This window comes from Rhinolophus sinicus, chromosome 11, assembly GCF_057876585.1.
Source record: "Rhinolophus sinicus isolate RSI-liver-muscle chromosome 11, RSI-T2T, whole genome shotgun sequence".
In the NCBI taxonomy this organism is placed as follows: Eukaryota; Metazoa; Chordata; class Mammalia; order Chiroptera; family Rhinolophidae; genus Rhinolophus; species Rhinolophus sinicus.
Genome location: NC_142511.1, coordinates 1,284,658 through 1,309,238, shown reverse-complemented (window position 1 = coordinate 1,309,238; position 24,581 = coordinate 1,284,658). Strand labels below are relative to the sequence as shown.

The 24,581-nt window shown below is 45.9% G+C and overlaps 1 long non-coding RNA gene across 1 annotated transcript in view; it reads left to right on the top strand.

The window, feature by feature from the left end:
• Positions 1-24,581, top strand: part of LOC141569347 (uncharacterized) — a 450,266-nt gene that overhangs the window by 162,090 nt on the left and 263,595 nt on the right. The window contains exon 5 of the long non-coding RNA XR_012492884.2: positions 339-439. This is a non-coding gene — a long non-coding RNA (uncharacterized LOC141569347). The remainder of the gene's footprint in view (positions 1-338; positions 440-24,581) is intronic.

Genomic DNA, 24,581 nt, shown 5'->3' with positions numbered 1-24,581 from the left:
CGGCTTCACTCACCGGCTCTGCCAACACTGAGGGCCCCTAGAGGTTCATCCAGCAGCGCCCGCCCCCATCACATGACGGCACATACAGGACGAGAGGCTGTGTTTCCATGATGCTGCCGAGAATTGTTAAGGGAGGGACTTGAGTATAATGTGCAAGTAGCAGGACTTTGTGTTAATGAGGGTTTATGAAACCTTAGAATAAAGGCATCTTTACGTTTAAGCTGAATAGAAATTTAGCTGTTTAAATGGTTTAATTCATAGGATACATGACCTTAAATCTGTTGTTTTATTGATTTATTTTTTAGCTTTCTGATACTGAATGTTTCTTTTTATAACAGACTTGGTGGCAGCATCAGAACCAAAGCAAACTTCTGACAGCATTTGGGGACAGTGAGAAGCACAGGTGTGGTGTCTATGTCACCATTTCCCAGGGCCCTTGGTAAGTCCCCCTCACTCCGAGGGTTGTGCAAAATGTGAAGTTTTTATAGGAAGAAGGTGGAACGAGGAAGTTATTAACAAAAGGAAAGAAAGGGTTATTTGGGGGCCTGGACATGTTTTCTTCACGTGAAGAGAAGGGTTTTTACCATGCAGATCACCTCTTCTGTGGGCCTGGAGAGGGCCCCTGTGACAGATGACCGCACTGGTGCTTGACCAGAAAATTCCCGACTGGTTAAGATGATGTTTCTGGGAAAGGTTGAAACTGCAGTTGGATCCGGTGTAAATTCTAGGCTGGCTTCATGGGCTTGAGCACAAGTGATGCCATTTTGGGCCTGTGCTTTTCTCTTTAACAGACAAGATGTGTCGAAACAGAATCTCTGGTCACCTGTGTAAGTGGTGATGCAAGGATTGGTAAATTACTTGGAATTTTGTTCCAGAATCTGATCTCTGTGAGTCTTTTAATTTTAAGGCTCCCAACATAATAAGAGTAATGGTTTGAGATTTTATTAGCAGCAAGTAGACTCATGGGAAGGGCCAGTGCTTAAGGTGGAGGTGACAAAGTGGAATGATGCCGGGATGTCAGGAGGTGTAACAGTTGTGCTACTGTAATTGATAACGTTAGCGAACCAGAGCTCATGTGCCCCAGGGTCTGAAAGGCCAGAACTCAAATGTCAGAGTGTGGGGTAAGGAAAGGCACCAACCCAGTGGTGCCCCAGGTCCATCCTGCTCCCCGGACTGGACGAAGGGTTTTGAAGCAGGTGGGGAACAGGTGTGCGGAAGTGCTGGGGGCTCGTTTTCATTGGAGGACCTGGGACCTCGGTGGTTTATGGTAACGGGTTTCAGCACCCGATCTTCCTGGACAGCGGACCTTTCCTTCTGAAAGGGTTCAGGAGTCCAGCTCTAGTTATTCCTGGTCCTTTGGTTCAGTGTGTGTGTGTGGGGGGGGGGGCTGGGGGGTGGAGGGGGCGGAGCAAGACTTTGGTTCCTGGTGCAGCTGGAGGTAACAGTTCTCTCCTGTGCACACGCATCTTCTCCAGCTGCATGACTATGGTTTTTGTCTCTTGTCTCTGAAAAGCAACTCAGTATCTTGTTCCCTCCTTCTGAGGTTACAATCATAAGAAACATGTATTTAGTCTTTGTCCCATTTCTGGTGTGGAGTTCCTGAAACCCTTGGAATTGCTTAAGTGAGGAGAGCCAAAGGTGTCTTTTTTATGTTGGTGAGGTGACTTTTAGAAAGTGTCTAAGGTGGGGGGCTGGTTGCCAGGAGAACCAACCACGTGATTAGAGCGTTGAAACTTTGAGCCCCACCCACCCTGGCCTCGGGGGAGGGAAGAGAGGCGGCAGGTTGAGTCAACTGCCAACAGCCAATGAATCGTCAGTCATGCCTGTGTAATGAAGCCACCAGAAAAACCCAAAAGTACAGTTTCGAAGAGCTTCAGGTTGGTGAACACATGGGGATTTGGGGGGAGCGGTGCTCCCGGGGAGGGCATGGGTGCTCCACACCTTTCCCCACACCTGGCCCTGCGTCACTTCTACCTGGCTGTTCCTGAGTTACATCCTTTCATCACACATCAGTACCTACTAAGTACAATGTCTCTCAGTGCTGTGAGCTGCTCTAGCAAATTGATCGTAGCTAAGGAGGGTCATTGGAGCCTGCAGGCTGGAGCCCATCCGGTCCACGGCCTGGGCCTGGGGGCAGCGGAAACCGGATGCACGTGGCTAGGAGGGGGTTGGGGACGGCTGCCTGGTAGGACTGGGCTCTGAACCTATGGAACCTGACGCTGTCTCCAGGTGGATAGCGCCAGAATTGATTTACATTGTAGGACACCCAACCGGTGTCAAGAATTCCTTGTTGGTGTGTGGGAGCCCCTCCCCCCCCCACGTACACTGGGATTGGGGGCAGAACCTTTAACAGTGAACAGTGATGGCAACACATGGGGAATTTGTATTGAACAAATAGACTAATGTAGATCATTCGTCTACATAAACCTTCTGCATTTCCCAATTCTATCCGTTCTTCAAGGTCTAGTTCAATGCCACCCCCTTAACGAACAGCCCCCAACCCGCAGCAGCTCCCAGGTACATGCACCGTGTGCCGTTTACACGGTTGTGGTCTGATCTCCTGCTGAAAACCTGAAGATCATTTAGTACAGATTTAAAATATTAAAAGTGTTTTTACAAATGCCTGTTGCAGATGCTCGGTAACTAATCTGATCACCAAATAGCATTTTCTCATTTTTCCTTTTCTTTCCCTCAATAATCCCTCTCTCAGATGCTTGATGATGGTGATTCCACTAAATCTTCTTCCTCTAAATACTTGTCCATGTTGTTTGGGGATAATTAAGTTTCCAGGTTGCTTAGGAAACTAACCCGAGGCGTCAGCTGCCAGAGCTTCACAGGGAGGTTGCACTCCACCTCTGCTCCTGTGTCGGACGTTAAATGGACAACCTCTATTATTTCAGAAGAAATACATTTTTAACAGTGTCTTTAATTTGAATTTAAAAATATATATTGCAATGTACTCGTTTCATCAACCCTTTTCCTCTGAGAGTTGCTGAAGGAGGAGAGGGCGGCACTGCTGTGACAGCCGCACATTCTGGGATCCAACGAGCCATTGATTGTATCAGGCAGGCAGCCGGGACCCGGCTGGGAGTGAGATGGGAGCAGCGTTTGCAGCAGTGCCGGCATCTCTGGAGGGGCGAATGGAAACCACCTGCCAGAGCCACGCGCTCAGGAGCCTGTCAGGCCCGGAAGCGGAGTCAATTGTTCTTAGAAAATGCAGGCAGAACAGAGTTCAGCCTCATAGAAAATAAAATGGGTCCAGAGCTGAGCAGCATAAGGATAACGGCTTCAGCTCTGGCGTTAGCGGCGCCATCGAGCTTCCGTGGGCACATCGTCTGCATGTTTTATCATCATAATTCAGTCATTTACTAAAGAGCCAGTTATTTGTATCACTTTCTAGGCGCAGGATATAAAAAAGTATATTGTTTTCCCCTCCAGTGTCTTTCTATTGTTGATTGTTATTTGCGTCGTTTGGAAGCATCTATTAATTTCCTCATTAAGCGTGTGTGTACTGACTGCCAGGTCTGTACCTGTGCCAGAGACAGAATGACACAAAGGGGAGTAAAACACAGCCCGTCGTCTCTGGGAGCTGAAGACGGCTGTGCAGACAGATAATAAGGCGACATCAGGACAGATGAAGGTGCTGCTGAGGCACATAGAACGGGCCAGAAAGCCCGTTGGGGATGGTGGCCAAGGAAGAGTTTCCAGGGGAATTGAAGCTAAAGCCTGGAGATGGCAGTTAACGGTTCACAGGAAGTAGCTATAGAGCAGAGCCTTCTGCGTGGAGGGAAGTGGCCTGGGTGAAGCGACCTCGGAGTAAAGGGCAAACTGTGCAGGACGGCGCCACGTTAGATGCCGTCTTCATCAGGAGGAGAAGGAAAGTTGCGGAAGCGTTTCCGACAGTGGAATGTTTGTTGTGTAAGAAGTCCATCTTGCTTGTGGTGCCTGGAGTAGAAGGAGGGGCACGAGAAGCAGAGACCTGGGAGGGGTCATTGCTGCCACGCAGTGAGGAGACGCGGGCACCTTAAACTAGGGTAGCGCCGGTGGGGCTGCACATACTCGTAAGTGGGCAGATTTGACAAACATTTTGGAGGCAGATTTGACAGGATTGGACGTGTGGGTTATGGGCACTGAGTGAAAGAGAAAAGCAAAGGTTCAAGCTGAGATTTCTGAAAGGGGCAGGTGTGGTACTGGGCCATCTGCTGTGACAGGAGAACGTCAGAGGGGACACCGACCGTGGAACACAAGCCATGGGGTGTGTCCTCTTGTAGACATTAGAGATCCAGTGAAGAGCAAGAGAGACGAGGACCCTGCGCTCAAGTAGCTTTTATTCAAGTTGAGAGAGTGGAAGTGAAGAAATTGCCAAACGCACCAGTATAATGGTGGTGTGGTGGTGACGCGTTGAAGTGAGAAGTGGGACGTGCTAACAAGAAGATGCAGAAGCAGGAAGAGAACGGTCGTGATAGTGATGGACGGTTGGAGAACACAAAGACGAGACAGTAGAGGGAACCTTCTTTAAGAAAATGTTCTATCTGCTGAATGATGAGACGGAACCTCCCTTGTGAAGACCTGGGGACACAGCGTCCCAGGCAGACGACCTGGTGACAACAGAGGCTCTAAGGTGGGACAGAAGGTGACATGTTCCAGAAATAGAAGGTCTGTGTGACGAAAGCGTGGTGAGCAGGTGGGTGCAGGGAGCAGGCGGTCATGAGATCGCACACATACGCAGGGACCCCAACATGGAGGGATTTGGAGGCATCAGGAGGAATTGCAGTTTTATTGTGACAGGAATAAGAAGACAAGGGAAGATTTTAAGTTGGCAATGGCATGATCTGACTTGAATTTGGCTGCTCTGTAGAAAGTGGATTGATGATCAGGGGACAAGACAGCAGGGTGCCAACAACGACGCGTGTGGTGACACAGGAAAGCGCACAGGTAGCTACAGCGGTGACCACACGAGGCTCTTTCCTGCCGGTTCCTGTTACTTCTCTGAGAATCGTGAGGCAGAATATTGGTTGAGGGTAAGGGGTGAAGAAGGGATTTTGGGGGATTTGAGGAAAGAGGAGAGGACCAATATCCTGCTGCCTGAGGGCCAGTGGAGGGTAAATAAGATATATGGTCAGATTCGTCCACACTTGGGATTTTGTGATGCCAGCATTAGAGGGTCAACGGAGCATGAAGAAATCAATAATGTTTGCAAGTGTATGATTAGACTATTTTGTCACAGAATGAGCAGGAATGAGTGCAGCATCATGGAAGCTGAGCAAAGCGTTGGGGGTCTTTGTGTGAGGGGGAAATGGCTGGACTGGAGTGATTAGGGTGAAGCATGAGCTGAGGAGATATTAGAGAAGGGAAGCGAGAGAGAAAGAGGGAGGGGGGGGAGAGGTTGAAATTGCGATTGCAGAGAGATTGCACTTGGCAACGACATGGAGTTAAGTGCGGTGGGCGGAGAACTTGGTCAATGGAAATAAGATCAAGGAAATGAGAGGCCAGGGCACCGAATGGACCATGCGAGTGGTTGTGGAAGTTCCCAGGCATCGTGCTGGAGGCAGGAGGAGAGAATAAAGTGTGCCAAATGCTAAAGTCATCAGTAAATGAAAAAAGGGTCACCAGGATCACAGCTAAAGAAAGAGAGTCTAATTTGATTACACGCGCTTCAAATTATCTTAGATGTTTGCAGGAGGACAGGGGAGAGCCATTTTGCTAGAGCATGTGGTTTCATGATGACTTCCCCAGACACGATGAGTTTAGTCATTAAAGGCTTGAAGTCTAGGGTAGCAGAGAGAATGTTTAATGTGGGTCTGGAGCAAGGCAGTGAGATCAGTAACAAGTTGATGGCCGCTGACTATGTGGGAGAGCTGACGAGAATTCTAGGCTGAGGAGAATTTTGAGGGGCACCACCCTTCAGGGGATGCAGACGAGAAGGAAACACAAAGCAGAGAGAAGAATTTGGAAGGGAAAGAAGGGAGGGAGGGAGGGAGGGAGGGAGGGAGGAAGGAGGGAGGGAGGGAGGGGACCACAGTTAGCGTCAGAACCAGGGCAGAGGCACCTGGGACAGAGGCAGTGGGTGACACTGTCAAATGCTGGGAAGGTGCCAAAGGAGAGCTGCAAGAATGTCCTCTGGATATAGCGACGTGAGGTCACCCATGACTCTGGAAAAGTAATCTCCATGCAGTGATGGGGGAGAGTCAGATTTCCCTGGTTTGGAGCGAGAATGGGAGGTAAGACATCTAAGTAGTTCTCAGAGCGGTCCAATAGGAAGCCTGCGACGGGAAGAAGAAAGAGAGCTGCAGGGAGGAGTGGGGCTCAGAAGGGCCTGTTGTTGCTGTTGTTTTTTAAATATAAGGCCTAGAAATGAATAAGTCCCCCCCTCCCCGTTTGTATTCCTACGGCCTCTCATGGCACTGAGCACATGGGGCTGTAGTAATGTCTGTGTCTATCACCTTCACTCCATTGTGAGTTTATCAAAGGTCGTGAACGTATCTTCAGCTGTGCACTCCAAATACCTACCACAGTGGGACATGTAAACATTAGAAATATGCTGTTTGAATTTGTTTCTACATCAAAACCATGTTTTGGAAAAGCAGATTAATGAGATTAAAATCCAGCAAAAGAAAAGAAAGGTTCAAGAATGGTTTATGGTGGCAAGATAGAGTTTAATCTTCGTGATATTATGTTTGACAGGGAAATAGATATCCAGAAAGTGACAGTGTAAAATGGTGCAGCCGTTTTGGAAGATAGTTTGTCATTTCTTCAAAATGTTAAGCATAGTTACCGTGTGATTCAGCAATTCCACTCCTAAGTACGTACTCAAGAAAATTGATACCATGTCCACACAAAGGCTGCACGCCAGTGTTTATCGCAGCGCCGTCCGTGATGGCCCCAAATGTGCATCGACTGGTGGTTGGCACAGCACATGTGGCTTGTCGTGCAAGGAAATATTATTCAGCAATAAAAAGGAGGGAAGTACAGATACACGTCAGCACACTGAAGAACCTTTAAAACGTGTTACATGATGAAAACCGGTCACTAAAGGCCACGTATTTTCTGATTCTATTTATATGAGAAGTTCAGAATAGGCAAATTTATAGGCTGCAAGTTGATGAGCAGCTGTCTGTCTAGGACAGAGAGAAAGACAGACAGGAACAGGGCACGATGCTGTTGGATGGGAGTTTCTTTGGGAGGGATGCGAATGTTCCAGATTACGGTGATGGCGCATCTCTCTTAATCCACCAAAACCATCCCGTTACACATTTAAATGGGTGAGCTTTGTGCATTGCCGACGGTACCTCAAAGATGCTGACCGAAGAAAATACTCAGGCTGATGGAATATCACAGGGACAAGCAGAGAAGTGATGGTGTAAGACTGTTTCAAAGAATGAAGGTTGTCTGGCGGCTGGACAGAATAATACGTGTGTGTGTTGGGGGATGAGTGGTGAGAAATGCTCAAAATACAGGAAGTAGCCAGCGTCGGCCTGTGGCGCTCGCGCTCATGACGTCGCTCCTGCCAAACGAGTGGTGGGTTCACGGGTGGCTTCTGAGCAGAAGACGAGTGGGATGAGGCAGGGCTCTGGGAAGAGGGATTTGGCAGTGGTGGGGTATTTGGTTTAAATGCACATCATTCTTACAATTTAAAATGCCATCGTTACTCGCCAGTATTACACCTCATGTTTTGTCAGTGCAGCACTTCTGCAGAACCAAGCTCACTGCTCTGCCATTTCTCATGTTTAAACTGTGCGTATCTTTCCTGAGTCAATTCACCCCACCCGGAAGTCACCCTTCCCTGCCCTCGACTGTATTTTGAGTCCAACTTTGAAACACGTTTCTCTACAAACCATCCCTGATTACCGCTGTTCAGCTCTGATCCTTTCTGTACATTTCTCTTTCAACGTGTGTGCATTCAGTGTGTGCCGTGCTGGTTGACATATTACCTGATATATATATTTAATGATGGCACTTTAATGTTTGTTTTTCTAATATAAATAGAAGGTTGATGCTACTTCCTTGATTTCTGTGCGATGTGTCCCGAGTAGTGGATTCAGTGCCTGAAAATGATTTACTCAAAACAATGTTCTCGCTAGCCAGCTCCGCAGGGGCGGTCACGTTCTTCTGGTGTAGTCTTCCTTCAGATTGCTTGGCCAAATCTGATTTTGTCTCTGATGTTTAATGGCTATGGTCTCAATTTTCAGAATGTGTCATCTATAACACACGCTTCCCAGATGGTCCGTTTGTTACAGTAATATTACAAACACTTACATCTTTCTGTCTACCTTTTTCTCCTCCTGACACCGTCTGACTAGTGCTGCATTCCAGTTATGGTGGCCGGTGAGAACATGACTTGCCTGGAGAACTTGGAGCTGTAATTTGTGACTTCGTTGAGGGTTCTAAGAACACCTGCCTTAGGTACAGAGGGAGTTGTCATTCAGTGTCCCGCTCAGGGGGTCTGTCCCATAACTTATTGGTGGCCACTGTGTTTCATTAAGAAACGTTTTCAGTTACCAACTTGGTTTCAGGGAACGGACTTTTTGATTTAGAAGAATGGCCATGATAATCTTTCCTGGTGTGCGAGGCCCGTAAAAGACGGGTGTTCCTGGGAGAAAAAGAGAACCTCGCAGGGGTAATGAGAGCCCAGTGCCCACAACGGAGCCCCCAGCCCTGCTCTGCCTGAAAGAAGGCCGTACGTGCGACACTCGTGAGTGGAAAACTATCCTGTTGTTCACTTTGACCAAATGACGAAGAATAAATGATTTTTATGTTTGTTTCATGTCCAAGAATTTGATTTCACTAAAAAAGAACTCGCCTTAGATCCAGGAGACTTTGCCTCTTTCAAAGGCTGCTTCTCACCGTGTGTTTATTTTGGAGCCAGTATATAAACTTGTTGAGCCTTAGTTCAAAATCTTATGAAGTTCTAATGAGCTAAACCTAGAAAGTTGACTTACAAGTTAAAATATTCAACAGATGAAATTTACTATTATTTTAAGATGAGAAAATGTCAAATCTATATTTCTGAGTAAAGAAAAAAGAGTCCAACACTAAAGGCTGAAAGATTTTCCTGAAAAGAAGTCTTGAGTAATTTCATCTTTGTTACCAAAGCCCAGGTCTGAGCTATGAAAACACCTTCAGTTTCGGGTCTAAACTCTAACGACGATGCAGAATCAGAGAATCCGGTGAAGATGGTGTCAGGAGAAGAGAAAGGGCTGAGATGGCAGCTCAGGAGAAGGGTGTTTGATGCGGAGGCGAAGGCGTGTGTGGCCGGGGCAGGCCGAGCGATTCAAAAGAGAAGGAGGGCTGGGCGGGCGACCCCAGACCCCAGAGGAGCTTCGTGCTGGCTACCTCCTGCCCGAGGTCGGACCCAGATGGACTGGGGTGGGCTCCCCAGCGTGGGCACCGCGCTAACAGGCCGCTGTGCTTCCCCTTGAAATGCTGCCTTTTCCTGGTTGTGTGCTGTCTCTCTCTCTCCCTCCGTCTTCAGAGCGCTGGCTCTAGCTTAACTAACACTATTATCTTTTAGAGATCGCTGTGATTCAAAGTGAATGTCGGCCCCCAAGTTCAGATATGTGTGAGAATCAGACAGAGCGGAAGTTGGGTTATTCAGCCTCATGGTGACACACGGTCCCAAGGCAAGTACTGATCATTGTGGAATTGTACAGAAATATCCCGGTGAGCTGGTGAACTCAGAATTTCCCAATATTTAACGCTATACTCTAAATCAGGCTTGGAAAGCTTCCCTTCCTGACGGCACATTCAGCATATTTCCACATTTCCTCAAAGGGGCGCCCCGTCACCCCTCTTTCAGAGAAAGGGTGGGAACGGAAGCGGAAGTACACAAAATAAATCAGTGAAAGGGTCGTTCTCCTCACACCGATGCCCGAGTGTGTGCACCGCCTAAGGGAGTTCCTTTAATAATTTACTGGGTGAAGTGGAGCTTCTGGGATGGGCTCAACTCACTGCGTCACTTAATTCTGGAAATACCATTACGGGTCTCCTCTGGGCCAATGTTCAACTTAATTCAACAAATATTTCTTCTGCTGCTTCTAATACGATGCATTAGGAAAATCAGGTGATTAGGACACGACCCCTCCTGCGTTCACGTGATTGGTCAGTGTATTTTAACAAGGAAACCAGTTTAATTTTGTCTCCTGTACAAGTAAAGTGCCCAGAGCTACTATGACAGGTTGAGAGTTCAGAGACCCAGGCTCCCGTAAGCTTTCCGCAGTGACATTTTTTTTCTTTATTGACATGAACTTTACACGAAGGAAAATCACAGATCTCAAGTGAGGGCAGGTAGGTTAACGAGTTTTGACAAATTTACATACGCTTGAAATCAATACCCAAATCATGACATCCCTCCCATCATTCCAGAAAGTCTTTCCCAGTGAATATTTCACCCCTAAACTCAGAGAGACAGACATCGTTCTGGTTTTAGCCTCATGGATGAGTTTTGCTTGTTCTGTAGCTTCATACAAAGGGAATAACACAGCATGATTTTCTCTCTGGCTTCTTTACCTCAGTGTAATGTTTTTGAAATGTGTTCCTGTTGCTGCCTCTCTGGAACATGCAGCATGTATTTTATTCCCCTGCCTTGCCGAGTCGCACCCCATTGTGTGGCGGTGCCACTATTTGCTTGTCTATTTGCCTGACGATCGCGTATTTGGGATTTCAGGTTTTGACTATTATGGGCAAAGATGCTAAGGAATCGTCCTTCTGTGGACGTCCACTCTCATTTATCTTGGAAAAAGTATCTGCAAGGTGGAATTGTTGGTAACAGGGTGGCTGGTATTTAGCTTTATAAGAAAACGCCTGAAGTTGTAGGTGGTTCTACCACTTAGGGCTTCACTGGCAGCGTGCGTAGGTTTCAGCAGCTGCACCTTCGTCCGTATTGTGCATTGTCCGTCTCGGTTTGAGCCAGTCTGCTGAGCGGGCAGTGCTGCGTCATTGTGGCTGTCATTTGCATTTCCTCTGTGGCCAGTGATGGGAACTTTGGCGTGTGATTGTTGACCATTCATATATTTTCCTGCATGTCTTTCTAACTGGGTCTTGTGTTTTTGTTTTCATTGATTTGTGGCATTCTTTATGTGTTCTGGAATCAAGTCCTCTGTCAGATATGAGTTGTGAATACTTTCTTGCAGTCTGTGACTGTTGTCATTTTCGTGATTGTGCCTTTTAATGAGCAGTTTTTAAATTTGATGAAGTGTTTTTAAATTTGCATCAGTGTTTTCCTTCAGTGGGCAGAGCCTCTTAGTTACGTCCTCCAAAAGAGCTTGTCATACTCCAAGTTGAGGAGGGTATTTTTCATACTCCAAGTTGAGGAGGGTAAATTTTCTTCCAGAAGCTCACAGTTTTAGCTTTTACATGTCGGTCTGTCTCAGATTTTTGTGTAGGATGCATGGTGGAAGTCAAGTCTGTTATCTGCTCAGACACGCCTGCTCACATATCTGCTCAAACGGTGCCTGCCTCGGCATCATTTGTTGAAAACTCTTTTCTCCATGAAACTGGATTGACAACTTTGTCAAAAATCAATTGAATGCTCATGTGTGTGCCTATTTCTAGACTCTGTCTCCTGTTCCATTGATTTGTTTGTCCTTTTATCAATTCCACACTGTTTCGATTACTTTGGCTTTCGTAGCAGTTCTTGAAATCAGATGTGTAAGGCCTCAAGTTTTCTTGTTTTTATTTACATTGTTTCATTATTCTAGGTCTCCGTAGATCCACATAAATTTTAAAACAGCTGAACTATGTACACGAAGCCTGCTTGGACTTCCTTTTTTCTTTTTACTTGTCAAACAAAGTGTTTATTTTAGAATAGATTTAGTTCTACAGAAAAGTTGCAAAGATTATACAGAGTATTCTCATATCAGATGTCTCCTGATGACATCTCACATTAGCGTGGTGCATTTGTCACCATTAAAGAGCCAATATTGATACATCATTTTACACTAAGGTCCATAGGTTATTATTATCGCTAAGTTTTACCGAATGCCCTTTTTATTCTCCAGAATTCCATTCAGGATATGCTACTATAATACATTTAGTTACGTGTCCTTGGGCTGCCCTTGGCTGTGCCAGTTCCTCGCTCTTTCCCTGTGTTTTGACGACCTTCCCAGTGTAGAGGAGGTCTGGATGGGTGTTTGTAGAATGTCCCCTGGTTGGGATTTGTCTGATGTTTTGCTCATGACCAGATGAATTTTCTCACAGAGGTAAAGTGCTGTTCGTATCACATCATATTAATGATACATATTTCCAACAGGATTTATCGGTGTTAACGAGGGCCGTGACCACCTGGCCGGCATAGGGCTTGTCAGGTTTCTCCACTGTAAGTGGCCCCCCTTTCCTACCATCTTCACCAGAAATCACTGCACACGGCCACACTCAAGCAGAGGGGAGTTTGTTTCTACTGCCTTGAGGGCAGAAATTATTTGGAATTCTTCTGTCTGGGAGAGTTGTCTGTTATTCCCTATTTATTTATTTAGCCATTTATTTACATCAATGTAGAATCGTGGACGTTTATTTTTATGCTTGGAATTATAATCCCATCTACTTCATTTTCTTTTGCTCAGTTGACATCTGCGTCTCTTCGGCATATCCCACTGGTTACTGGTTTGAGCATTTCTTTTCATTTCTGACAGGCTCACCTTCTGTATTTCCTGCTCAGTCCTAGAATCCAATGTTTCCTGAGGGAGCCCTGGCTCCTTTCCCTGGAGGGCGAGATTAGAAATAAGGTCTGGGTCTAGTAGTCGGCCTGGATCATTTTGGAGTGAAGTGAGATCTTAGAATATGCACCTTCCAATTCGTTAATATGATATATTCTCCACTCATTTAGCTTTTCTTCATTTATCTCAGCGATATTTTGTAGTTTCCAGAGCAGGGGTTAGACATCCTTTGTTATATTTATCTCATGTTTTTGAAAGTTTTAGAATTGTCATAGATGGTGGTTTTTAAAATATTTCATGTCCCGAATATTTGTGGCTAGTACATAGAAAAACAATTGATTTTTTTTCTGTTGACCTTGGGCCTGTGAACGTGTTACGTTTACTTCCCAATCCTAGCATTTTTCCCCCATAGATTCCTCTGGATTTTCCATGAGCACAATTGCATTGTCTCTGAATAAGAAGAGTTCTTTTTGTTCTTTTTCAATATTTATGCATTTTATTTCTTTCCTTGTCTCATGTTATATGGGTAGCAACCTCCAGGGTACTGGTGAATAGACTGCACTGAGAGCAGAGAACTTTACTTTCCCCCAATACTTGAAGGAAATGCTCACTGTTTTGTGACCATATATGATGTAGGAATTTGTTTTGAGATGCCCTTTGTTACACTGAAGAAGTTACCTTTTATGTTAATTCTCCAAGTGTTTTTATCATGAAAAAGTATTGAATTTTGTTAAAAAGATGATTGTTTTGCATCTATTCAGATTATGATAATTGTGAAGGATTTTAATTTATTTTTCCAGTGTTAGATCAATATTTCACTTGTTGGATAAACTCTATTTTGTTGTGGTGTCATGTCCTTTTTATATCTTCCGTGATTTGCTAATATTTTTCTAAGTATCTTTGCATCTATGTCCATGAGGGATATTAATTTATACATATATATATATATATATATATATATATATATATATATATATTATATATATATATATATCAACATCCCTGTCCAGTTTTGAGATTAATCTGATCCCATAGTACTTTCTGGGAGGTGTTCCATTTTTCTCTACCCTCTGAAAGAATTTGTGTTTGTTATGACTTCCTTAAATATTTAATAGAAATTTCCAGTGATGCTATCTGGGCCTGAAGTTTTATTTTGGGGAAGGCGCTCAATAGCAATTTCAATTTTTTAAAGAGGTGTAGGGTTACTTGAATTTTCTAGTTCTTATTGTATCAGTTTTGAAGTTATTTTTGAAGGAATTTGTCTATTAAATCTAAGTTACTGAATTCGTTAGCTCAAAGTTGTTTATCAAAATGTTTTATTATCTCTTTTAATGTTTATAGGTATGTATTGATGTCTATTTATTTCTGATGGTGTATCCTCTCCAATGTTAACACGTGGCTTCCCTCTTGTCCAGGGTGACGGTTCAGCCCACCCACGACATGTACACGTAACCCTGTAGGAAGGCAGGGAGCGTGTAGGCCGTGGAACCCCCTTCACTTTCCCATACACACATTCTTTAAGGGATTATCCAGACATTTCATACATCGCTTTCACTCATATTCCATTGGTATAAAATAGCGTGTGTGTCAGGTTGTATTATTCCAAAATGGCTGCAATTATAGCTTCTGTCTCCTATGCTCTTCTTATGATGGGACTTTGACACTCTTTCCATCAAGAGATGGGATCTATGATCCATTCCTTGGAATCTTGGCTGTCTTGTGACTATGGAAGAAATGACACTCTGTGACCCAAGAGGTTAGATAATAAGCAATATGGTTTCCAGATGGTTCTCTTAGGAATCTTCTGTTTGGACCCAAGAACAACCTGACCGTCTTGAGGCCACTGTGCTGTGATCAAGGCCATGCAGAGGCCACGTGGAGAGACCCTGAGACTCCACAGAGAGAGAAATTGTCAGCCAGGCACCTAATGTCCAGTCCTCCCAGCCTATTCTGTCTCTATGTGGCTGAAACCACGTGAGAGATTGGAGCTAGAAGCACCCCATCAAGCCTCTCTTGAATTTACTTACCCACAAAAATGTGAGGGATAATAAAACTATTGTCTTGACCTACTAAGTCTTGGGGTGCTTGCATGAGGCAATAAGAGAAAGGAGTTGGGAAATGTTACCATTCTCTGGGAAGCAGAATACACAGCTAAACGTAAGGGATTCAGACGGTAAAGGGTGAAGAGAAGAATGGACGTCACGGAACATCGAGAAATATCGGTCTGCTTGCCATAAATGTATACAGTTTGGTGGCAAGAGCAATAACACATCTAGAGAGCATCTGTATGTCGCAGTGTGGTGTGTTCAGCGTGTGTGGATGAGGGTAGTACGTGAGCCTGTAGTTGAAGGAAGCCTTACTTCAGGAGACTAATACTATTAATAATAACAAGAGCAACAATGGCATTTACCAGGTAGTAAGCTCTTAGTGAGTGCGACACTTTAAACACTTAATCTCAATCTGATAACAACTCTCCAAAGTAGGTTTCATTCTCCTTGATTTATAAATGAAAAAACTGCCTTTTAAAAATCATATGTCTAGTAAATGGAAAAAAAATTAATTCAAATGTTTTTTATTTTAAAGTCTACATTTGCTTTGTCGTGAAGCAGAATGCTAAGGAAGTAGTCAGTGAGTAGTGGGTGAAAAGGGAAGAAAGAGGCTTTACAAACATAGGAAGTTGTATTCATAAGAGAAGGAAGAAAACTGTGGGGGGAGCTTCAAAGAGTTTGGAATTGTTTAAGCGTGAAATTCAAGGCAGGACATGGAAAAAGATATCAGAGTAAATAGGCCCCAGATTATGGAGGCCGTAAGTGGCAGGCTGAAGAATTTCTGCTTTATGCTGTGAATGACAAAGAGCCATCGGACGCTTTTCAGCAGAGGAGTGACAAGATCATAATTGTTAGGTCAGTCATGCAGGAGTGGGATGCAGGTTGGGTTCTGCGAGGGAAGCGCACAGAATGACCAATCAGAAGGAAATTGCACTAGGTCAGCAGGAAGGAGTGTGACGGGCCGTCAAGGTGACACGAGTAAAGTTGGAGCTGGAGGGACAGATTCAAGAAATACTTAGGCAGTAAAGCCAGTGGCCCTTAGTTGTTGGGGCTGGGAGGGTAATAGGCAGGGAGGAATGTCAGATGGCTGCCTGGTATTGGGATTAAGTCACTGGGGGGATGGAGACACGGGATGTAGAAAGACTTGCAAGTCTGTGGGGAGTGGCAGAAAACTGTGAGTTTTGTTGTGAGTTTTTGAGCCCCAAGTACCTAGGAGGACATCAGATGGTGTAGCCAACAGGAAGTTCTGCAGGAAATGTTGAAGTCTGAGTTACTGTTCACATGGGTACGTTGTGTGGTGATCAAAAGCACATGGTTGTAATGAAAGCAGACCAGTGTATGTGCAGAAAAGGAAGAGCCGTGGGCTGACGCAGGATTCTGAAGGAGCCTCTTAAAGAGCAGAGGCAGAGGAGGAGGCTAAGAAAGGACTCAGAGGGAAGCATAGGAGTGGGTGGAGAATCAGAGGGAAAGGACGTCGCTGGTACCACGTAAATAGGCTGGTGCCGACTGCTAATGTCAGAAGTATCCAAGAGATCCAGTCAGAAGAGTGTTTGATAGATTGGACTCAGATCACAAGACCTTGGCCTCACGTTGGACGCTTCTCTCACACGTAACAAATAAGTCTGCAGCCCATTTTCAGCTGCACCTTCTCTAGAATTTAACCACTCACTGTCTCTCCACTGCTAAGTCACCTCCTCATGTGTACACCTGCCCCCTTACCTTCTCCTTTCAATGCAGCCCCAGGGTCATTCCATAAAACAGGAGCAAGGTCAACACACTGCTCAGAATCCTCTGGTCAGCTTGTGTTAAAATGCAGGGGAAGAAGACGTGATGGAGGGAGCCTGTAGGCGTTCTCACTCGGATCCTTTGCAGCTAGCTGCACAGAAGTCTAAGCTGCTCCTTTCAGGTGTCTTAGTGTCTCTGGAGGACGTTGTCCAAGGGCTCAGCTGCTGAGAGTAAAGACAGTGATGGACGGGCAGGCAGCTGGAGAAGAGGGAGAAGGTTAGGAATGGTCCCTGAGGGAAGTGGGGAAGGGCACTGATGAAGGACAAGGGGTCCACGAGGTGGCGGTGCTCCCAACCAGGGGGTTATATCGTTTTCCTAAACAGAGCGGTTGTTACAGTGAAGGAGCAAAGTACATGGTAGATGGGCAGTGTGGGGCTTCCTGGGAAGGGACAAAGGATGGAAGCCACAGAGGGTTGACAATAGTAGTGAGCGAGTGCTTCCAGCGATCAAACCTGTAATCTGAGCAGATAGAAGCAACTTTCTTGAGTGATCCAGAAAACTGAAACTCTACATGTTGATAGACGCGTTCTGTAGCAGAGGTGGTTGACCTTTCTAGGAGAAGTTTCGGCCCATCTTTGGTGGTAAACCGAGGGCAGCAGACAATTCATTTCCCCCCAAATTGTGTTTTCTTCAGCAGCCACCGGCTCTGAAAATCCCCATGTTGTTCCCACCACAGCAACAAATGAAAACAGATCCCACGATAAACTGTCAGATGTATCCAAGCCCCTGGAGCTGAGGGACAGGATTTGAAACCGGGTCTGTCACAGACGTGTGGGAAGCCATGTGACCATCACACTGTGTACACATCCGAGGCTCAGTGCTGGTCGTCCGCAGAAGTGGGCAAAGTGGGCGCGTCCATCCGCGGACTGAGAGGCACAGGGAGTGGGGTGCCCCAGGTTGCCTTTCGGGGGTTTTCCCTGAGGAAGCCAGCTGCCCCCCAGCGACAGCTCAACCTGGCTCTAATTACCGGAGCCCTGGGGTGTTTGTAGCAACTGTGCAGGACTTTCCAGGCACCCCAGACCTCAGTTGCCAGGGAGATGTCAGGGGGTGCTGCTTGTGAGGGGCACCCTCTGTGGGAGGCACATTTCCCAGTCCTGGTTGTCACTCTGAAAGATTTCACCATGCCAGGACCTCCAGGTACCAATGACAACACCAGCGTGAAAGCACGGTGTCCTCATCAGCCTTCCTCAGTCAGAAGTACGTGCGAGTGTGCGTGTGTGTATGTGTGAATAATTGGCCAACAATGATGATAAGATAACTGAATCCAGGTGATTTTCAGTTTAAAAGTGAAGGTTACCGCTTATGACACAGGGCACTTGGGAGGCGTCCGCTAAGAGAGACTGTTGGCGAAGAGCCCTGCAGAGTTGGAGGGATGTCGCCCTTCATCTGAGGAACATGTAGGAAAATGTCTCCGACTGAAACAAGGGGGGCACTTAGTTTCCTGTTTGGAACATAGAGACGTCTGTGCAAAGCTGCCAGCAGGGACCGTAGGTGACGAGTGGACCTCGGCCGTTCGTCTCCGCCCACCTTCACCTGGTTCAAAAGCTCCAGATGGTCTCAAGGAGCATGATTCCCACGATCTAGGGCAAGTGCACGTACATCAGTAACCGGTCCACACTGGTCCACAGCGCCCTCAAGGGCACAGGAGAAATGACGTGCCATGGCGCCTCGTTGCAGAATTTGTGTTCAATTGAAAGGATTTGGGGGACTCTCTGAACCTCCCAAACTACCAGGATGTTTATTACACAGAAAAGAAAATGGAGGTCTAGGGACATAAGTAACTTACCCAAACTAGGTAGCTGAGAGGAGAGAGAAACGGGATCCGTATTAGCTGGCAATATAATTACACTGCTGACTGAGTGCTTAATCTGTTTGCCACCCTTTACGTATATAGTCTCATAATCATTCAGGAAAGTATGTATTTTATTTCTATCTCATAAAAAAAGGTATAGGCTCCAAGAAGTATTAAGTCAGTCTGTCAGTATCAGTCAGTATTTAATAGACGAGGTCCCCTGAGAGGACCTGTATTACCTCTGACCGTGTCTCCCCTTCATCGTCTCCTGAATCAGTTGGAAGCCTATGCAACTGACTGTCGAGGAAAAGGGAGATTCTGACTCACAGGAGCCTGGACCAGAACCTAGTTTGAATAGGACTGAAAAGCATTGTCTGCTGCCACCCTGCTGATGCTACCTGAGTCGATTAAGTTTATACAGAACGTTTGCTCTCACCAATCCTTACCCCCGTCCTAGGAAACCCGATACCAGTGTTGGCAGGGCCCCGCTTCCTAAACTCAGTAAATGACATGATAACGATTCTAGACCTCACTTATCGCCTGTGTTGATGACAACAGGTCAGCTTCCTAGGCACGCAGCTGCTTTCTTCTGGGCTCACTGACATATCTGTAGCCGACTGGCTACCTCCGTTTGGCCCTCCATCTCAGGAAGAGGACAGAAATGTTAACATTCAGAATACCGATTACATTTAAAATATTTACAATATCTATGGGAGAAGTTACTAAAGTAATGACGTGTCTCTGTCTGCAGACCTGTAAACATAAGAAGTGTCAGGGCGTCTCTCCCTCTCTTTCAGCTGCCTATTTTTCAGTTATGTCTTTCCATACAACATACATTTTATAGCATGTTTTGTTTTGACCATTGGCATCTTAGCAAATGTGAAGCTTCATAAGCTCTTGTGTTTGGGGACTTAGCCTCTCTCACTGTGTTCAGGACCTTGAGACCATTACATGTGAAAAGCCCAAGCTAGCCTGCTGGAGAAGAACCAGGCTGCCCGGTCAACAGCCTGCTGCCAGGCAGACACGTGAGTGGGGCCATCTTGGATCATGAAGCCACCATCTGGTCGACCAGGTGACTGCAGAGGCTTGAGTGAGCCCAGCAGAAAAGAGCTGAGCTGACCTGGACACAAGAGCTGCCCAGACAATCCACAGAATCATGAGCAACATAAATGGATATTATTTCAAGACTCTAAATTGTGGGAATGCTTATTATGCAGCAAAAGCAAACTGATGCAACGGGGAGAGAGATAGTGATAAAGTCAGGATGAGGTCCCAATCTGGCATTGACTTAGCCTCTGTTTCTGTGTCTGTAAATAGAAATAATTGTATTTCCCAGCTTTGTTATTAAACAAGACAGGGATGACTTAGGAGAGAGAAAAAACCATGTGGAATGGCCAGTGGGGAATTGCCAGAGTGACATCCTTGAGTAGCAAGAGGGGGTGCAGTCTTGCTCACAGGTGGAGGGGTGAGTCTAAAATAGGAATAAAAAGAGTTCTATATTAACAGGCGAAAGGTAGGCAGGTTCCAGGAAATAAATACGTACCATGGTGGTGGGGGCGGGGCTTGCTGACGTTCTCGTCTGAGGTCTATATTTTTAATGAAATAAAAAGCAAGGTTCTCCACTGCGCATGAGGACGGGGAGGAGACGACGGTTTCAGGGAAGAGAAGATGGATATCTACCTGGAAAAGCATGAGGATTGACAAAATCCTCTCCTTCCCAGTCAAAAGCAGTATGTTTTAAACATAAGTGAATTTTTAAAAAGTATTTTGATACAACTCGACAATAAAATACTATACAGAATTCCAAAATCATATTTTTAGAGACTGTTTAAAGTCAAGAGTAAATACTTGAAAATGCTTGGAAGTCAACGTGAAGAGAAAAGCAGGATACAAAACTGTGCAGAGTATGACCTTACAAGGCTATTTTCACGCAAACAGATAAAAATAAACCTCAATAAATATGCCAGCATGTTTACAGTAGTGTTCTCGGTATGGGAATTCTAGTAACTTTTACACCTCCTTTGCACGTTTCTGCATGTTCTTAATTTCTTATGAAGAACATGGTAAGACATAGAAAAAGAAACAACTGATGCTATTTTGATAACAAACCAACAATGGGGACAACAATTTCTTCCTTCCTTTGCTTTGGCTCCTAAAGGCAGATTTGAAGTACTGGAAATTTCCAACAGCAGACACCGTGCAACGGGAAAATAACAGAGAACACAGAAAATAAAAGAGTTACGGAATGCAGACCAGTTAGTAAAGCCAGGCGCTCTGCTCCTGGGCCATCAGGCCCTTTCCTGCTCGTGGCTGTTCCGAGATATTTATGGTGCGGGTCCAGCAGTCAGTGCCCTGGGCAAACATTCCCCTCCCTGGGTTTCCACTTCCCACCAGAAGCTCTCACCACCCGAGGAAGCGGGCTGGGAACTCCCGGCCCAGCAGCCCAGCTGGGACACCTGGACCGCCTTCAAGGCCAGCACCGTGGGAAGAAAGCCTCGTCCTCGGCACACCTGGGCCTCTGCACTCCCACCTCCTGGTTGGAAGGCACGTGTGGTAACTGCCACTCACCACTCAGGTGCAACCCTGCCCCTCTCCACCGGGTTAACAATAGAACGGCGTTTTGCTTATAAAACAGCCATATCCAGCAAAACAATATTTTTACATCAGTTATGAGCTTGAGCTACAATAGTGGACAATACGGAGTCCCCACCCTCAAGGGGTTAATACGATGTAGAAAAGCACAATATAATATACTGGCTCTCAGTGCTTTTGACTGTGAGAAATCCTGGTGTTCATGTGCACACGCACACGCACACACACACACACACACACACACACGAATAAAAATTTCAGACAATACTGACTTACGATACGTGGTACTTACCCTCTCTGATACCTGTAAAATTAATCTTATGAGTCACGGAGAGGTCAGAACTCAAGTGCGACCAACTGTGTTGTAATAACAAGAACAGGGGGTTGGTGTCAGAGACGGAATTAAATTCCCAGCAGTTGCGGTGACTGGCTTTGTGATCTTGGAAGATTAGCCTTTGTTGGTCTTAAGTTTCCTCATCTGTAAATAGCGTGTATTTCAAGGGCGGTTCTAAGGATGAAGTGTCATAGTGTCTGAAGCTGTGAGCACGGCCCCGGTAGGCAGTGGACGTGTCCTGTCGTGCCGCTATTGCTATTATTTTGTTATTATTATAGCTATTCATTAGTGCTGTGATGGCTCAGACGTCACTGTGGGGTGTAGTGAGGCTGGTGGTGTAACGCAGTTGGGTCCGCAGCAAACACGGGGAGAGTGGGTTAGGTACCCGATGACACCTGTGCTGGGTCTGCTCCTTACAGACAGAGCAAGTGGCTTAGGAAACAAGCCCTGGTCCTGCCGACGGGGGTGCAGGGCATAGGAACAGGCGGCACCGCACGTCTGCAGGAATATTCTGTCATTCCCTTCTTTTTCCTGTTGGTGTAAGACAATTATGAACAATGTAGCATAATCTTAGGACATAAAAAACAGTTATAGAAAAGGAATGTGTATTCAGGGAGGGTTCAATTGAACTAGTTTGAGGATGGATGGTCACAGGACTTGAAAGCTCCTTTAAGGAAAACGCGGGCTGATTTTTAAAAACCCTAGGATCCCTGTGTTTTACAAACCCAGTCAGCCAAGGAGACGTGGGAATGCTGTCCACAGGGGGAAACCAAGCCCTGCTGCTCCAGAAACTACCTGGGGACATGTAGGAAAAGTTATTTGGGGAAATAGCACACGATTCCTGTCTCTCGGAGAGGAGACTCCGTGAATCCCGCCTGCTGTGACTCAGCCCTATCACTCATCTCCCTCCTGTGGGAGGTGGTGGAGATGGGCTCGTGTCTTAATTGACTGCCTAGTAATTCAGCATGAAAGAGATCATTCGAAATCCTTTTACACGACTTACAATAACATGTATATTTTCTCTGTTCAACAAAACTTATTAACCAAAAGAAAAGAAGAATAAGAATATAGAGGCTAGAATAAAGAATCTGCCCCCCCCCGTTGAAGTTGCCCAACACATTTACATTAGCCTGAGTGATAAATGGAGTTGTCACCTCACTGAGAGATAAGAATCTCTGACCTTTCAATGCTTGGGTGAGCCATTAGGGCAAATTATGAAAAAGCAAACTTCAGTACCGAAGCAGGAATTATCCCTTTCGGATCTCAACTTCTCTCTCACCTATCAACCCTCCCCTCTCTCCTTCTCGCTTTGCTATTTATCCAGCTTTTCAAAACTGTGTTGCCAGTGACTGGGAACTCACGCTTGGTAGTGGTCGGGTTTGCTTATGTCAGCTGGTAAATGATCCAGACCGGGTGTTTTGTGATCTGGACGAGGGACATTCCTGGGGAAATCAGACGGGCAGGGGTGCTTTGGAGGCCCCTGTGGAGCAGTGGGCAGTAGCTGGAAGTTCTACACAGGGAGAAACCATGTACGGAGTTATGTTTTGAATTTGTAGGAACAGTTAAGTGGAATTAAATCAGACCCTCATGTTCAGTGAAAACAGTGTCAAGAAGCCTGAAGCACCTTGTCAAATGTCACAAGTCTGGCTGGTGACAGGCCAGGTCTCCTGGTGCTTAGAAGTGCTTCTTTCAGGGTCTTCACTGCACTGCAGAAGGAGGCCTCTCATCCCCCTCGTTCCACAGAATCTGAATGGACTTCTCCCCAACATTTTTACGATAGCCAAGAAATTATTGATTGTTTAGCTCTACCTGATCCTCTGCCCATAGAAATTAAAACAACAACAGCAACAATAATAAACCCAGAATTTCTTCACTCAGAGAACTATCTTGGAAAAGAAGAAAAATACAAGAAGCAATGAGTGCATGGGGATTGTCTCTCTCTGGAGGGAGAAGTGCAGCTCCAGAAGCATTAATTGTCAAGAGAATTCGCTAATATTTTCATGTGACGGGTTTAAAATGAAAACTAGTCACTGGTTTACACGTTGCATCAAAGTTGAAAAGAATTTTAGTGTCACCGTGTCCATGAAGGCCCAACTCCCACGTGTTGACCAAACAAAGGGATACTTTCAGGTCTTTGTTAGTCTAATTGATGTTCATTGTGTCATTATTTCTATCTTGGTGTGAGAAGATAGAGGAAAATGTGGAGGGAGATATGAAAGCGGTGGTGTGTAGACAAGGGGATGAAAGAAGAACAAGTCAAGGGAGGAGATGTGGGTGAGAGACGACTCAAGTCCACGTCCAGATTCTGACCACATTTACGTCCTATTTTATAAAATCGTAATGTTACTCTGTTGATAAAGAAGAAATAAGATGTTTTATGGGCTTGTCTTTCTTACCCACTAACGTAGCTATTTACAGCCTATTAACAGGCAAAATCTCTAGTCACTCTGCCCTGCATGTTGTTTTCTGGTTAAAATATTTTATTCATCATTTGCCAAGTATGGCGTCCATTTTTATATTTGCCTATGTAAGCTTATAAATGCATATTTAACTAGGAATGTCTCTCCATTGTCTGCTGGAAAACTCTACTTGGTCTTCAAACAACAGGACGTGACTCACTTCCGCTGGGTAGCATTAGTCCCACCCTTATCTCTGCCCCTACAACGTTTCCCCGTGCATTTTACAGTAATATTTGCCATACGTATTTTAGGCAGAATATGAGTTCCTTAAGTCAGGGATGTGTGTTATGTATCGTCCGTCTGTATGCCTCACGTGTGGTTAGTACGTTTGCTGAAATTACTGTATGTATATTCTCGTGGTCCCTACCAGAGAGGAGGGGACAGATCTCAGACGTCCTGACTGATACTAGCACCCGGTCCTCTTGCCCGAGTGTTGCACATTCCTTAGTTCCCAGCCCTTTTCCGGAGCACGTCCTCACCCACCCAGCTGGAGCAGTCATGCTCTGGTGACTCCAGATGGCTGGCATGGGCTTCGGGCAGCTGGGTGGGGAGCACACCTTCCACCTGACTGCACTCACCATGGTGGGCAGGTGCCCTCTGTCAGGATGGCTGCAACCAGACGCCAAATGGGTGGCTCACGAGGCAAAGCAGCAGACAGGTATCGCCATGCTTGGGGTCCCCAGGTCGACCCCCGTGGAGGAGGCAAGTGTGGTTGACCTTGAAATACCTGGCCCCTCTCTATACAGGTCATGTCCATGGCTGTCGCCTAAGGGGCGTGGCTTCCCTCCAGTTCCGTATCCGGCTGGAGAAGTGAGCCGTCGAGAACCCCAGTGCGTCCTTCAGTCAGTCCTCTGGAGTGCCCCGAGTTCTCCTTAGGAGGTGGAGGTGGATAATGCCTCACACTCCTTCCAGATGGGCAAT